This window comes from Xiphophorus maculatus, chromosome 18 (genome assembly GCF_002775205.1).
Source record: "Xiphophorus maculatus strain JP 163 A chromosome 18, X_maculatus-5.0-male, whole genome shotgun sequence".
Classification (NCBI taxonomy): domain Eukaryota; kingdom Metazoa; phylum Chordata; class Actinopteri; order Cyprinodontiformes; family Poeciliidae; genus Xiphophorus; species Xiphophorus maculatus.
This window is the reverse complement of record NC_036460.1, coordinates 10,864,033-10,878,721: the sequence shown is the minus strand read 5'-3', so window position 1 is coordinate 10,878,721 and position 14,689 is coordinate 10,864,033. Positions and strand designations below refer to the sequence as shown.

Sequence of the window (14,689 nt, the reverse complement as noted above, 5' to 3'; positions counted from 1 at the left end):
CATTATAAGCATAAATCTCATATATATTTGGGTCTTTTAACTATTTATTCTAAATATTCTCTCTCAACCGCTTAGCTGTCATGAGTACACCAGTTCCAATCTCTCTTATGTCTGCCTCGTGTCCTTTGGGATGGGTGACTTCATAGGTCTCCACACTCTCTATTTAACATTCTTATGGAGAAATCTTTTATGCAAAAACATGTTTACACACACCCATTCAGGTGTTTTCAGATATGTTGGGCTGTGGTTGCCACCAAAAAAAAATTAGAAGGCACTTTGAACTGCCTTGTTGCTGAAAAAGTGCTATATAAATACAATTTCTTCTCCTGAAAAAGTCTTGTATCAACTAGTACTGTGTCCTTATCAGTGATGTCGTATTTGTTATACACATGTTTTTTGTTTCTATGGTTTCTTGGTTCTCTGCCTTTTGTCTTTTCTTTCTGCAGGTAGAAGCAGACTTGATGTCCTGTACACTCTCTATTCTTCTTTGCCTCCGCTACCCTAAACTCCTCCTTTTCCTCCACATTTCTCTCTTTCTTTTCAGCTTAATGTTTGGGTTGTTGTAGCATGATGAACCAACAACAATGAACTGTTATGAAACTAACACCTCACATCACATTAAATATCACATCCTCATGATGAAACCTGGTGATGTTTCATCATGTTTCATGTCATGGGGTTGGGGTTGTTTTTCTACAGCAAACATTTTGTGTTTGCTGTAGAAAAACAATCGTGGAATCGTGGAAGAAAACCCAAAAACCTGGTTTGAGACTTCCAGATCACAGGCATTGTCCAGCTAAATCCTTTAAAATTCTGATCTGTAGATGTGCACAGCTACATGAATGTGTTAACTGATTCTTCTATCTTAGCAGTGGAACTCTGTAGCTCCTCCAGAGTTATAATAGCCCTTCCTGTTTGATTAATATTTCTCTTGCAAGGCACTTGTCTCCGACCACAAGCTGCTTTTGCATGTCACCCGCAAGACCAACTTTTTATCTCCATCTGTGGTTTTAAAGGTTGCATTAAATAATATTTCAAGCTGACAGCTGATTAAATATCTTTGGTTTGCAAAGATGAATACAGACACTTCAGCTCTCCAGAGAAGCCAACCATCATCTTATTTTCCTCTCACACCATCACTTTGTTTTTTTTTTTGACAGACCAGATCTCTCTCTCCTTCATACATAAAATGAATTGCACAGTTTGCCACGTTATAAATCTATTAATATTCTCTTTAGAGAAAGAGGTAGACAATAAATTGTATCCATAAAAGTGCCACACGGGAGGCGGACTACAAGTTCACACACACTGGCAACACAATATGGGCAGTTCATTAACTGGCTGTGTGACTGAATGTTGTGTTCATGTGCGTTTATGCAGTAGGATCTCTTCACATGATGGATTCAGACTCAGATCATAAATATACTTCAAGTGTAACAGGACTACAGAGGTCACCAACGCACCCTGTGGGAGCTCATGGAGCTTGATGCCACAACTTTAGATTCTCAGATTTGAACCAGTGTTTTATAAATTTAACTTTGGTCTTTGTGATTGAGAGAGAAAAAAAATCGGGATATGGAATAAGGAAAATCTTGCAGTTAACCTGAGTTATGACAGACTAAAAAAACGACAGTGAAAATTAGAAAAGATTCAGATTTTTGTAATTTGCAAAGGTTCAACAAGTTTTGACAAAAATCTGAATGCGCAAGACGGACAGCAACGACTGACTTTCTGGTCAGACTCTATTACGAAGACAGACTTGCAAAACAACAAGAAGTAGCAGATTACTCAGAGGTGCTTTTCCAGAAAATGCTCTTTGGAGAATCTGACCTCTACAAACTTGAATCCAAGGAGATTAACTTTAGAGGATTGGAATATTTTCTTATACTCTGGATCATTTAACTTGCCGGACCATATAAAGGTCTACTATACAATGGAAACCAGGATCGATGATGTCATACAGCACAGAAACTCCAGTTCAGGTTAAGTTGGATAACACACTCCAATCCAGTGTTCTGGTTTCACCATGGGAGAGTGAGAGGTTACTTTGTCCGCAACACAAAGCTCAATGGTCGGGTTAACGGTCCAGGTCAACAACAAAGCAGGTAGGGAAGGCAGAACAGAATGAGAATCCATAAGGCAGTAATCAGAGTCCAGGTACAAGAAGCAAGGTTCAAATTCAATATCAGAGTAACTCACAGAGCAGTCAGGGAACAGGCAGGGCTGATTATCAGGAGGCAGAAAACGGGTCAGATACACAATCAGGAAGTCAGATATGGATCGCTAGAAGGCTATCACAAAGATTTTGACAGACAATCCTGCACTGAGTGAGAGCTGAGCAGAAGTTTATATAGTCAGCAGCATGGGTGGGAGCAATCAGCAGTCACCAGAAATGGGTAGAGCAAAACAGTGGAGCAACATGAAACAAATAGAACATAGAAATCTTCATTACCAAAAGTTTGTTTTTTGTTGCTCATATTTATGTCATCCTGCTATGGTAGATTGTTGATTTCTCCAGGGTTTACCCTGCGTCTCAGCCATTGACAGATTGAGTTAGACAACAGCCGCACTGAAGGGATGAGTCAGTAAGGAAAATGGACAATATTTCTAGCATAAGCAAACTGTTTTCCTTTACTGCCTATTAAGCAGCTGTGTCTAAATCTAAAAATAAAAACCTAGCCATGAAAGAAAAAAAAAAAATCAGTTAAAAAATTAGATATGTCTCTTGTGTTTTCTTTTTAGAATTGTATGGTTTTACACACTGATTGCAAACATTAGACAATTGCATTGCAAAAGCCATGCCATTTTCTTTTAGCTCATTTAAGAAGTATTGCTCCCTACTATTATATGTAATGTGTGTTTGCTTATTGACTGTTACGCAAAAATAGCACATAACAGAAAAAAGTCATTCAGTCATTTTCAATGCATCTAAAATTCTATGTCAAATAAAATGTCTGAAGTAAATCTGTGCTTTAAAGTTGTGATCAAACTACTTTTTAATTATACAATCACAGAGAACGGTGCTGGATTGAGACAAACAGACACACCAACAAAGAAGCAAATAATCTCATTTAAGGTTTTTGAACTCTTCTAATTCTTAAAACCTTTGGAGCCTTTGCACATGAAGCAGTGTGGACATAAATACAATGTCAGTGTGTTAGTCCTGAGAAAGCAATGCACCCTCGCTGCAAGACATGCACTTTTCTATTTCCAAAAGACGGGTGGAAAATCAAAGTAATGATTTCAGATTACAACACGGAACAGGAGCAATGCATCGTATGATAACTGGTACTCAATTAAAATATCAGCATACTGATAAATGCATTAAAATAAAAAATATTTTTGAGAATTATTCTTTAAAGCGAGAAGCTACACACTTTTGCTTGAAACTGTTATTTAAGTTTAAATATTACTTCTTCAAAACATAAATTGTAAATTTCTCACACTTTGTGTCTGTCATAATGACTGATTTTAAATAGACTCTGGTGCAGGCAACAATTGGGAACACAGAGAAAAGAAAGGTTAACAGTTCTATTCCGAGGAACTGGTTTTTCAGGAAGGAAGGAGCTGCCAGTGGGAAAAAGATTAACCCAGGTGCACAAGAGGAGGGAAGGTGACTGATTAATATTACAGCTGGAGGCTGGATGACGATTTACAGGAGAAGATGAGGAGAAGTTCTACTCGTAAACTGAGATGACAAATCTGTGGAGGCTGTAAGTGAGTTGTTTGGCAGAACAAGGCGAGTGTTCGGCTGGTGATTGTTTCCTCTTTGTTTATTTCCAGGATGGGTCAGTGATGGAGAGCGATGGAGGGTGGAGTCAGGTGCAATGAGGAAAGAAGGTGGGTGTTGTCAAGGGAGCGGTCTGAGGCGCATCAAGAAGATTTTTGGGATCATCTGGTGTTCCCATCAGGGATACTGGTATGCCATGCATCCCCAGTGGCTATTTCTATATATTATTTTTTTCATTTCTAGTTTTTTTTTGTCATTTTTTTTACTTTGCATACCTATCTAAAATTTGTTGTTTAACTATTATTTCTAACCAAACATAGAAGGCACACTTTAAATACGTTAAGATTAAAAGTATTTTTAAAGTAAACAGATTATGATGGACATTCTTCAGACTGGGTCAAGTGTCGTCTTTCATTGGTCACCCTACTATATATTTATACTGTCATCAAATATCAACCTACAGATCTACTTCAGATCACATCACACTCCCTCAAATACAAACCACTTGACAAAACTTGGACTTGGATATTGTGTAAATGGTCAGTATAGTTTTTGATATTTATAAGAATATAGCATTATGTAATGACATTTTTGATAGTTGCTTGTTGCTAACAGCTGAACATATTTAACTTAAATGATGTAAAGTGAGAGTTTTAGTTATATAAAACACAGTGGAAATAAATTTAGTCCTTTGTTTCCTGTTAGAAAGATGTTACTTGTAGTATTGCAGAATAAGGAGTAACATCGTAGATTATTAAATTATATCCAGAATGTACACTGGATCATTCATTATTAAAATTTAGATGGTGAACCCTTCAGCTGTGGTAATTAAAATTAGATTTTCAATGTTGCATATGGTTGCACTTGATGTGTTTTATTGGCAATTAGCGCTAACAGACACGGTCCACATTACATCCCCTATCTTACAACATTAGGAGCAGGATAGTTAGTAAGACTATGTGAAAAAAATCAATAGTGCAATCACATGTTGCAGAGTAAGAATTTCACAAGCACTGCCGCGAGTCTGTTTAGACTCGCAGTATCTGGTCTGCAAGAACTGAGCCACTGATGTACATGAAGCACAAGTTACACAAACTGCTTTATGAGGAGCCCACACACTGCAAAAACTGTCTGATCTGTCAGTTCTGAGGTGTGCTGTATGAGCATGCTTTATCAGGTCAAGATCTGAATTTAGTGATTGATGGCTGACTCTAAGTGACTCTGTTTATTTATTTTTTTCTGGGTGTGAACGTGTGTGTCTGTGCTCGTCTGTGATAGAGGCTAAGGAGTGATTTGAGACGTTGCGCTGCTGAGAGAACTCTGTGCTTATCTGAAACACCAGATGGCCCTCCTCTCTGCTCACTCACTGTCACACGTGCCATGATTGCTTGGGAGGATCTAACAAAGATCTGCTTCATCAGGTTGACATTTGTATTAAGCTAATAAACAATTGCATGTACAGAATATAGACTGCATGGGACAAATGATATGGCTCTTCATTGTACACTTGAGAATGTCATTGTTCACTTCCTCTGCATTTTCAAAATATTAATTTCCAAGCTTTAATGCAAAAAAAAAAAAACTCAATATAAAGAGAAAACCACAAACAAGGACAAGAAGCATTGACTCAGAGTGGCCCAACAGAAATTAACCCCTCAATGGTTGTGGGGGATTATTTATATATATTTATACATGTAAATTAAATAAATCAGTTGAAAATAATCAGGTACTGTCCAAATCTATGACCGAGATGAGGAGAGTGTAATCTACTTTATCACGACTGTTTAACATTTGCTGATAAATTATCTTTTTCTGTTCACACTCTGTGTTGATTTAGTCCGTTTCATAAAATATTTGGGATAGAGAGCTCACTGTCAAAATGTTTGGAAATGCATATGTGCAACAACAAAATGTGATTCTGTTCAAAGAAAAAGCCTCCTTCTAAACCTGCTTCTTCTTAAGGGGTTGCAAAGATTTAGCTTCAAGCCCAGATTATAACCATTTGTGAGGAGGAAGAGAGAAAGAACTGGTGTGGTCAAATATAAACATTGATTGAAGAAATGTCAAAACTATATTAGCAGGGAATATGCAAACAAGATTATAAAAAAATAAATATTCAAGCAAAAGACAGAAGTGTACTAAAGCAGTCTGTACAAAGAAAGTTGGAAAATCCTCAAAACAACAAAAGAAAAGGATCACACACTTGAAAAGAAAAGGTCAAAAGTCAGAGAAGCCAAGAAATTCAAAAGAAAAGGTCAAAAATGTTCAGCTCGCGAACAAGTGAAGACAATGGGTGACCAAGTCTCACAGGGTTAAGTAATGGTGTGTGTCAGAGGTTTTCAGACTTAATGAGAGCAGGACACTGAAGTAAGTTCTAAACCTGACTCCTATTCTAAAGCCTCTGTGTTAGAAAGTCAGAGGAATGCATTCTTATTGAAAAAAGCTGCTGAGAAGAAAGAGTAATATTCTGTTTCAATCTGAAAAGCTGACTTTGTGGACTGAATTGGATTTTGATTTCTTCAAAGCGGTAGGAAATCTCTTGGGTGACCTTAAAACCAGGATGCAGCAATGCAATCCTGGTGTGTTGGTAGAACTAGTTATTTTCTGTAAAAATGGGAATATATTTATTAGTATCAGAGCTGCCATACCTTTCTATAATTTCAGAGGAACAATTGGAGCATCATTGCATAGCTTAATGGAGAAACCTTGGAGAAAATAGGGTTGAAAGCCAGGAAATATTTAAATTACAATAAAATTCAATAAAAAAAAATCTTCATTTATCCCAGATGGGGATTTTACTAATGTCATGAAAGGATATTCAAAGAGTTGTTGTGGATGGTGATACTGTGAGCACGAAGAATCTACAGTAGCAGTCAATCTTCCAACCAATTTGATGGGGTCTCCAACAAAAAACTGTTGCTGTCATGCATGACGGTCGTGGCATGCCAACAGCTTGATTTCCAGTAATCATCAACAAATTTCAGCTACAAGGCCTGGATGTCGCCCTCAGTTGTTGGATATCTTTGCTAATCAACCTCATTTTCTCATTTCTGTCTGGCCACAAGTTTGGAAAGCCAGGCAGAGAGATGGGAGTCAGGGATATGATCCTTGCTCATTATGATCAATGAAATAGATGGTTTGAAATTCCTCCTCCTCCTCTCTGCTCTTTAGTGCAGCTTTGTATACTCAAGCTTTCTATTCAATGTCTCTGAGATTTGGGGCCATAGTTCATGCTTTATTTGTGCTTTCGAGATGCTAATAAGCTGCTCCAAGTTGTAAAAACAATTCATTTCTTCCACCGTTTCGCTTCATAACAACTGTTCAAAAGTAAAAAAGTTAAGAGCAAAAATCCTTCCAGTTTCACAGCACCCAAAACAAGAGGGAATAATTATCCAAACATGCAACACCTCAACAAAACAAAAAAATGTCTGCAAAAAGAAAAAAATAGAACTAATGTAACCAAGATATTCCAACAAACTGCCACCATGCATTTCACAATATGATGCAACACTGACATTCATGACAGAATCATATCTATTGTAATCTTAGTATGAATGATACGGAACAACTCTCGGTTACAAGCTGCCGAATATTTTTTTGTTGCTGTGGTTGATTAAGAAACAAGCTGCTGCTCCTCCTTCCTACTTAACTGAGTGCGACTGACCACAGGCAAAGGGACAGAACACAGCAGAGAAGATGTGCAGTATTTATTTGAAATACAGATGTTGAATGACATCCCCAGAGCTTCCTATACTGCCTTTATGTCCATGCCTATAATGCAGCGGTTTAAGAGGACCTGTGTGTAAAACGATTTATTTGAAGTGGGTGGGCAGTGACTCGTCTGAGCCAAACAAAATTCAACTGCATCTGCATGCCGAAGTTTTCTAACGACAAAAACAGTACAGACAAAAGAAACTGGTTTGATGCATTTTAAGAATATTCCACAACATAATATTTTATAACATATAAACAAAGATAAAAGTCGAGGAAATCATCAATCTTTTGACGACGGAGGTTAAGCTACAAACAAGTTGTCATTTTTTATAACAAAGTGAGTTATAACCACATCTGCCTACACTTTAAGACAACCTTTCCATCACTTTTGGTTTTTCTCATTCCTACAACTGCCAAATTTCCTCTTGTCCCAACTTTTTATTTAATTTGTTTTAATCCTCTTTTTGTTTGAACTAAAACCATGAGACCAGGTTTGTCAGCACCCTTTTACTCTCGGCTCATTTCCACCATTGCTCTCAACCCTCCCTCTGTGTCTGGAGTGTTTTCTTTCTTCTCCTTCTTGGTCTCTCTCATCACTCTGCTCCATCTTGATGATTTTCTTCCCTCCGTTTTACTCCCACACTCTCTGTCTCCTTTTATTAGAAGAGAGGAAATGAGTCGAAGGTGATTCTTTGATTGCTCCAGCATATGTTCAAGGCCTATAAATCTCTGTGTGTCCCACTGTACACATACAGAAACACACACGCTTGTATTTCAGAAGTGACCACTAAGACACAGGGAGAAGGAGGAAGATGAAATGAGAAATAGGAAGAAAGAGTGAAGATTTGCGGCCTCGCCCGTGCTACTGGCCCAAAGAGGTTTAGAGCGTAGAATTTACTGTCATCGCAAGGCTTAGGAAGGTACAGTGCATTGAAAAAGTATTTGTTAGTTTTACTCCAGATGTAACAGATTATAAAACTTCCAAAACATTCCTCTTGTGTCTTCTCTGTGGGCTTGTTTCTCTGACCATCTTCTTTTCATCCCACAATTAGCTTTCTCTGCAGTCGCAAATATTAATGTTTATTCCTTGGTTCATGTCAGTCAGTATGAATTAACATTTAAGGCACCAGTCAAAACATTTAAAAAAATCTTAAGTCGCAAATTAATAAATCACAACACCAGCCGATTACTAGGCCTATAATTAACCCTATTGCTTTTTGTATTTGCTCAGGATATGTGAATACTAAAAAAGGTAAACCTTTGATTATCAATATAGAAAAAACATTTAAAAGCAGAAGAAATATTTAAAAGTGTACATTTGTAGTACTTGGGTACTGCATGAGCAAATTAGAACAGTGACTCAAAAGTCACATGAGCTGCAGCATGCAACATACAAGACAGACAGACAAACACTTTGAGGCAATTTGGAAGCTGGTAATTCAAAAAAAAAAAAAAAAAAAGGATGAGTCGAATCGCCTCAGATGTTGCAATTTATCCCTTAGTGAGACAATCTGAAAGACACACAGCTGTTCCCCCAGAACATAAACTTGTTTTAGATGACAACTCCATCTTCATTTCCACACACTTGCTTTTTTTTTTTTACAAACGCAAATGCACGAATTTGTTTGAAATGCTAAAAAACTTATCCAGTAGCTGTTTTTGCTCTGACTGATGTTCACTTCATACCTCTCAGCACATAATGAAACATGCACTTCTTAGAAAAAAACTAGTCTGCAGAAATGTCTTGTTTGAAGAAAGTTGTCTGTAGAACAAGATGTTTCTTTTTTAGTAGAAGCTATATGTGTGTGTTTCCAGGGCAAACATCCTGCTTTCATTGTCAAAATTGTAGACTCTTGGGTTTGTGCCTATTTTGTGCAGGTAACATACACAGTTTTGTGTTGGTGTAGATAATATTCTTGTATTAAAGGGAGGGGAAAATTTGGGAAAAGCCACATTAGTTTCTTGAACACAATTTAAATCTGGTTGTCAGTGTCCAACCCTGTCTGGTCATTTTATAGCCATCTAGAGGAGCTGAATAGACCAGAATAACACTCCTTCAATGATGAGGACTCAGCAGGTCATTTTCTGGCCAAGCGTCGAAGCAGTCCGTTAACACAAGAAAGGCAAAAACCTCTGCTTTGAAAGATTTGAGTTTAGGTCTTCACTGTGCAGGCAGTTATAAGATCCCTGCATACACAAACAGATGATCTAGATTTGGTTCTTTAAAGCTGTGGTGGTTTTCGCTTACTTGTTTCAAATATTTAGACACTGTTCCCTCAGGGCAAATGTCACTGAAAATACATAACATAGATGTAAGTGAAACAATCTAAACATCTAATTGTAATTGAAAATTTGTTAGGGTTTATCAAATGAGACATGTGTGCCTGCTTTTCAACACCTTGGTTTAGACTAAGGTTGTTTTTATACTAAAATTTTGAGCTCAATACCAATGTTAAGAAAAACAATCTAAGATTTTTGATACCGCAATATTTTTGGAGGAAAAGGGTTCTTAGTTTAAAGCAACAAACATGATTACAATGACAATTTTTACTTGACAAGAAAAAAGAATAAATAGAAACAGTTCAGCTCCCATTTATAAAAATATGTAATTCAAAAGAATCACTTTTCTGCTTGGAAAACAGTAGAGAAGATAACATAACATTTAATGTTCATGTACTTTATGGAAGAATATACACTTCTGAGTTCTGCCAATACAGTATTTGATTTTCTTATAATTGCTTACCTTTAGTGCCATTGTGTGTTTTCATTTGCTGTTGATAAAAATAAATATTACTGTTAAGGGACAACTAAAGTATCATTCTATACTAAAATAAATTGTCCTGCAAAACAAACATGGATCAAGAGCATACAAAACATTTTTTTTACCGAGTAAAGAAGGAACTGTTCCATGCAAATGTAATCAGCAAGAGCCCTGTGGAATTTCTGTCTTACAGAAATTTTCAGGTTTTATGTTTTCTTTGGTGATAAACTCCTGCAGCATCACTGAGTTGCACTGGTTTGTTTTGTTGCTTCACAATTCAGTAGCCCACTGAATCTTCAGCTTATAATTTTCCTGTATTAACTAAAAAGAGCATTGTGTGGTTAACATTTTTGTAGCTGAGAAGCGCATCTCGACGACACTCAGACTGACTGACACCATCTATTTAAACAGATAGTGTTAGCTTATGTCTGTCAAAAGATTTACTACCTTATTGTTGCAGATGAATGAGCTTTACTAACATTTATAAGTTGTTTTCAAGCATCACTGCTGTAGTGATAGCTGCAGGAAAACATGCAATAATGTGGGCAAATAATAACGGGCCTATATGTATTGAAAACACAGATGCAAAACTTTTAGTAAAATCAAAAATGTAATCAGAATTGATTAATTTGTGCCAAATATAGAAATAAAAATCTCAACAGCATTTTTTTTGTTTTATTTTATTTTTACAGCTATAGCTATTAATCCACCACACTTCAGCCAAAGCTTTGCAAACATAAAATCAACCCCCAAAATAAATTGGTACAGGCTAATTCATGATTCGATGTGTGGGAGCCAAAAACAAACTCTCTGAGCAATTAAATAAAAAGCTTGTGCAGTAGTTAATTTTGTACTCACAAATTCTTCTGAGTTCTAGATTGGATCTGGAAAAGCAGATGTGGAGATCCCTTGATTTTGCAGCAGGTTCAAAGAGTAACTCCTGGTTCACTGTACACATTAACAGTTCTCAGTCCTTATTTATTCCTTAGGCACACTCACTTTCTTCCTATATGGTGCCATGACGAGTTTAACAAGCCACTAATATTATCATTTACATCTAAACACACAATACCACGAGCTGCTACATCATTGAAACGGCTGCACTAGCATGCTAAAATGCTAGCTGCACTTGGCATTCTTTCCTTCTGTACACCTGAAGGTTGTGAAACTGCTTAAAACATACAGACAAAGGCATTTACCTTTTATGTGTTTTTTAAGTCCGTCATAGTCGTCAACTCTGCATTGACCATAGTATTGGACAGCTTTAGTCTGTTATTGTCCCATATCTGCTCCACTCTGTACTTTAACTTGTTGGGTTGCACATGCACACTGACCTATCTTTTACGTAGCTACCATTAGTCCCGCCCACTCCCATCTAGTTGGGCAAGGCAAAATGCTTCATCCAATCAATGCAAGACAAAACAGAAGAAGATTAAAACAATGAAGGATTGTGACATTCAAGGAGCATAGTAAAAATGACAACGGCCTGTTTCAGTCTGCTTAAACTATTTTTTTTCTTTAACAGGTATGAACTACCTACTTTCTCTTGGTCATCTTATTCAGAACTATAGTGTCTGTTAACACAGATGACTCTTAAACCTTATGCTATGACTTCAGATTCTTATAAATAGTTGTTTTTCAGCTATCAAATCCTTGATTGACCCAACATTTCTTACCTAAACCTTGGATTTTTCTTTATGTGAACAACTCCACAGCTAAACAATCTAATTAACTGATATCTTGGGCGAAATTGTTTTCGAATTATGGAGAGTTATCTCATCAGTTTTTAGTAATGCAATGAATGACACAAACTCTTTTACAGTAAATATTAAACGATGCATTGTTTTGACAGGGATTTCTGCACCTATGTGGGCTGTTGTGATTGGAAAAGTCCAGGACGTGGTGTAGTGTAAAGGCACTGGCTTCAAAGAACACCTAATCACACACTGCAGCACTGAGTAAATATCTAATCACACACACTGAGCTGCATGAATGCGGATGCACATGCTAATGTGTTTATCACGTACACACATAGTCCCACAGTGGCTGTTTATGTGCCAGTACAGACTCACACACAAAGACATACTGACATGTGTGTGATATGGAGGTGAAGCTTCATCTTTTTCCACTTTGGTCAGACTTGGCAACGCAGGCGCCAACTCCCCAACACACACACATCTTCTCCTATCTATCTCAATGCCACGCCTCAACAGATTCAATCAGAGTGAAGACTTTGTTTTCCCCCATCTCTTGTCTTATTTTTTTAATCCTACTTCACAGAGAAACAGACACACACACACACACTGTTATGTTTTTATTGGAGCCAAGTAAGTACAGTCTTAATGTTTCCACGAATCTCACATTGGAACTGAATATAATAATTTACTTAGCAAATGTTTTTTTTATTTATAAAACCACACAACTGAGAAGGAAAGTTGATGAGGTTTGCAGGCACGCATGAGAACTAGGTGGTCAGGTATGAAATTAGCACCATAATGAACAGGTCTAGTACTGCCTCATAAACCACCACCAGCTGATAAATATAGTGAGGTGGGTTTGTGCATTGGAGCAGGTGACAGGAAAGCTGACTTACTACGGCTGCAGCTACTCGGCCCAGCAGATCTATCGCGCATCAGATGCAAGACACGCTCTCACCCTCAATTTGTTTCAGTGCTGTCTTAACTGAAAGTTATCAAGTCATCCCTAAAGTTTAGTAATAGGTAAATCCAGTTTGGGATGTTTTTAATCAAAGATTTTTGAGGCATTAATTTTTGTACATGTAAGTTGTTTGTCTTAGAGGGAATCTGAAGAGCTAATTGTCAGCTCCACTAACTGTAATTTGCAAACATTTATCTCCTTAGTCTACAGCTTTAAACAGCTTATCGTAAATCTAAAAAGATAAAATAAATATGATGTCATGTTAAAATAAGCTATTAGTATTTTGTAATCATGACTCAACTGCCCTATAAGTTATTCGTGGAAATTACCTGACTTACAGCAAACCGATTAAATATGTCTCAGTGCTTTAAGCAGAAAAGTTAATGCTGGTTTTTGTAAAGGTAGGTGTATTTTTGAAAAGGGTAAAAGACTGAACAGTTGCCAGAAAATAAAATGTCATTTCTTGCCTGCTGGCAAGATGACATCAAAGTTCTTTCAAATCCATTATTTTCAATGGCTTCCTGCTGCATATTCCGTCCATAAAACTCCTACCTTTTAGACAAAATGGGTTACAGGGAAGGTGATTGAAGTTATCCTTCTGTATGAGCACTAAATAATAGTCGATGAGAATAGTGGTTTACATAGTTTTTGAACTGTTGTGGAAATTATAAGCCCAGCTTGGACACCACAGGCTTTAAATGAATTAAAGTCATAAGAAGTCACATTTGCTGTTTTTTACAAGGCATGAAGGAGGCACAGAAAACCTGTGAAACAGATGCTCTGGTCAGATGAGTGATTTCATAACTCTTTGCACTATTTTGCAATAGGAAAATATTACAATAAGAAATGTAACCCTTTTGGCTTTTATCAGAACAGAGAGAGTATGTTAACATCGCGAAAGAACTCTTCAAAATTTATGACACACTACCTGCAGCAGCAAAATATTCTATCATCAGTATATCAACTGCTGTTTTTATACATAAGGATTAAGAAGTTATATTTTGCAGTTTTTTTTTTAAATAGATAATTAATTTTTTTTTGTTCGCTGCCATTTTCAAATTATTGTGACTGTTTTTCCAAATATTAACAAAATGCATTCTGTTCAATAGACTTGTTTTGAATAATTTACCACTGACACAAACCACATTCTAGCCAGTAGTCTAATGACAGATAAATATTGTAATTTAACATGACTAACGAAATGGTTTAGTCGTAGATCTCCAGTTTTGTAGCCAGGATTAAAGATAATGATTATCAGTGTCCTTTATGGCAGACTGAGACAGATGGGGCTGAATGGCGATAAAATATGTTTTTATCCCTCTGAGCAGCCAGGATGCATTAGTATGGGCTCAGATGCTGAACCTGCTTTTCTGACTCCTTCTTTTCATAGCAGCTAAATGAGAGATATACCAAATTCACAGCCTCCGGGCAACCAACCTTACAGGTGGGGCCCTCAAATATGGCTTTGGATTGACTAATTAAAAAAGAAAATCCCATTTAACGCCGACTTTTCATATCTCAAAAATGTTTGATTCAATCCAAAATTCAAAAATCTCACCTGAGGCAGCAAATATTACAGAGTGCCTGAGTCTCAGAGTCTAAATCCATCTGTTAGTGTGAATGGCTGAGGCTTCTGCAGTATGCTTGAGCAGAGTAGAGCAAGGTATACTGTGCAGTTAGGCCAATGTTAAGACAAAATGAAGATGTTCTATCTTATTTCTCAATGTACTTCAGGTCTTTGCCCAAGATCACCACATGCCTCATGTTTCTCTACTTTCCCTCCCCCCTGTCCTGTGTGGTTCTTTTCCTGCCTTTTGCCAGTATGA

The 14,689-nt window shown here is 37.0% G+C and overlaps 1 protein-coding gene across 2 annotated transcripts in view; it reads right to left on the bottom strand.

Moving 5' to 3' along the window:
* Positions 1-11,496, bottom strand: part of ecel1 (endothelin converting enzyme like 1) — a 137,607-nt gene extending 126,111 nt beyond the window's left edge. For both annotated transcript variants that reach the window (XM_023351777.1, XM_023351778.1), the window contains exons 1-3: positions 11,405-11,496; positions 11,064-11,153; positions 10,188-10,215 (exon numbers count right to left, since the gene is read on the bottom strand). The gene's annotated coding sequence lies outside the window, so the exon portion shown is untranslated. The remainder of the gene's footprint in view (positions 1-10,187; positions 10,216-11,063; positions 11,154-11,404) is intronic.
* Positions 11,497-14,689: the final 3,193 nt, after the last annotated feature.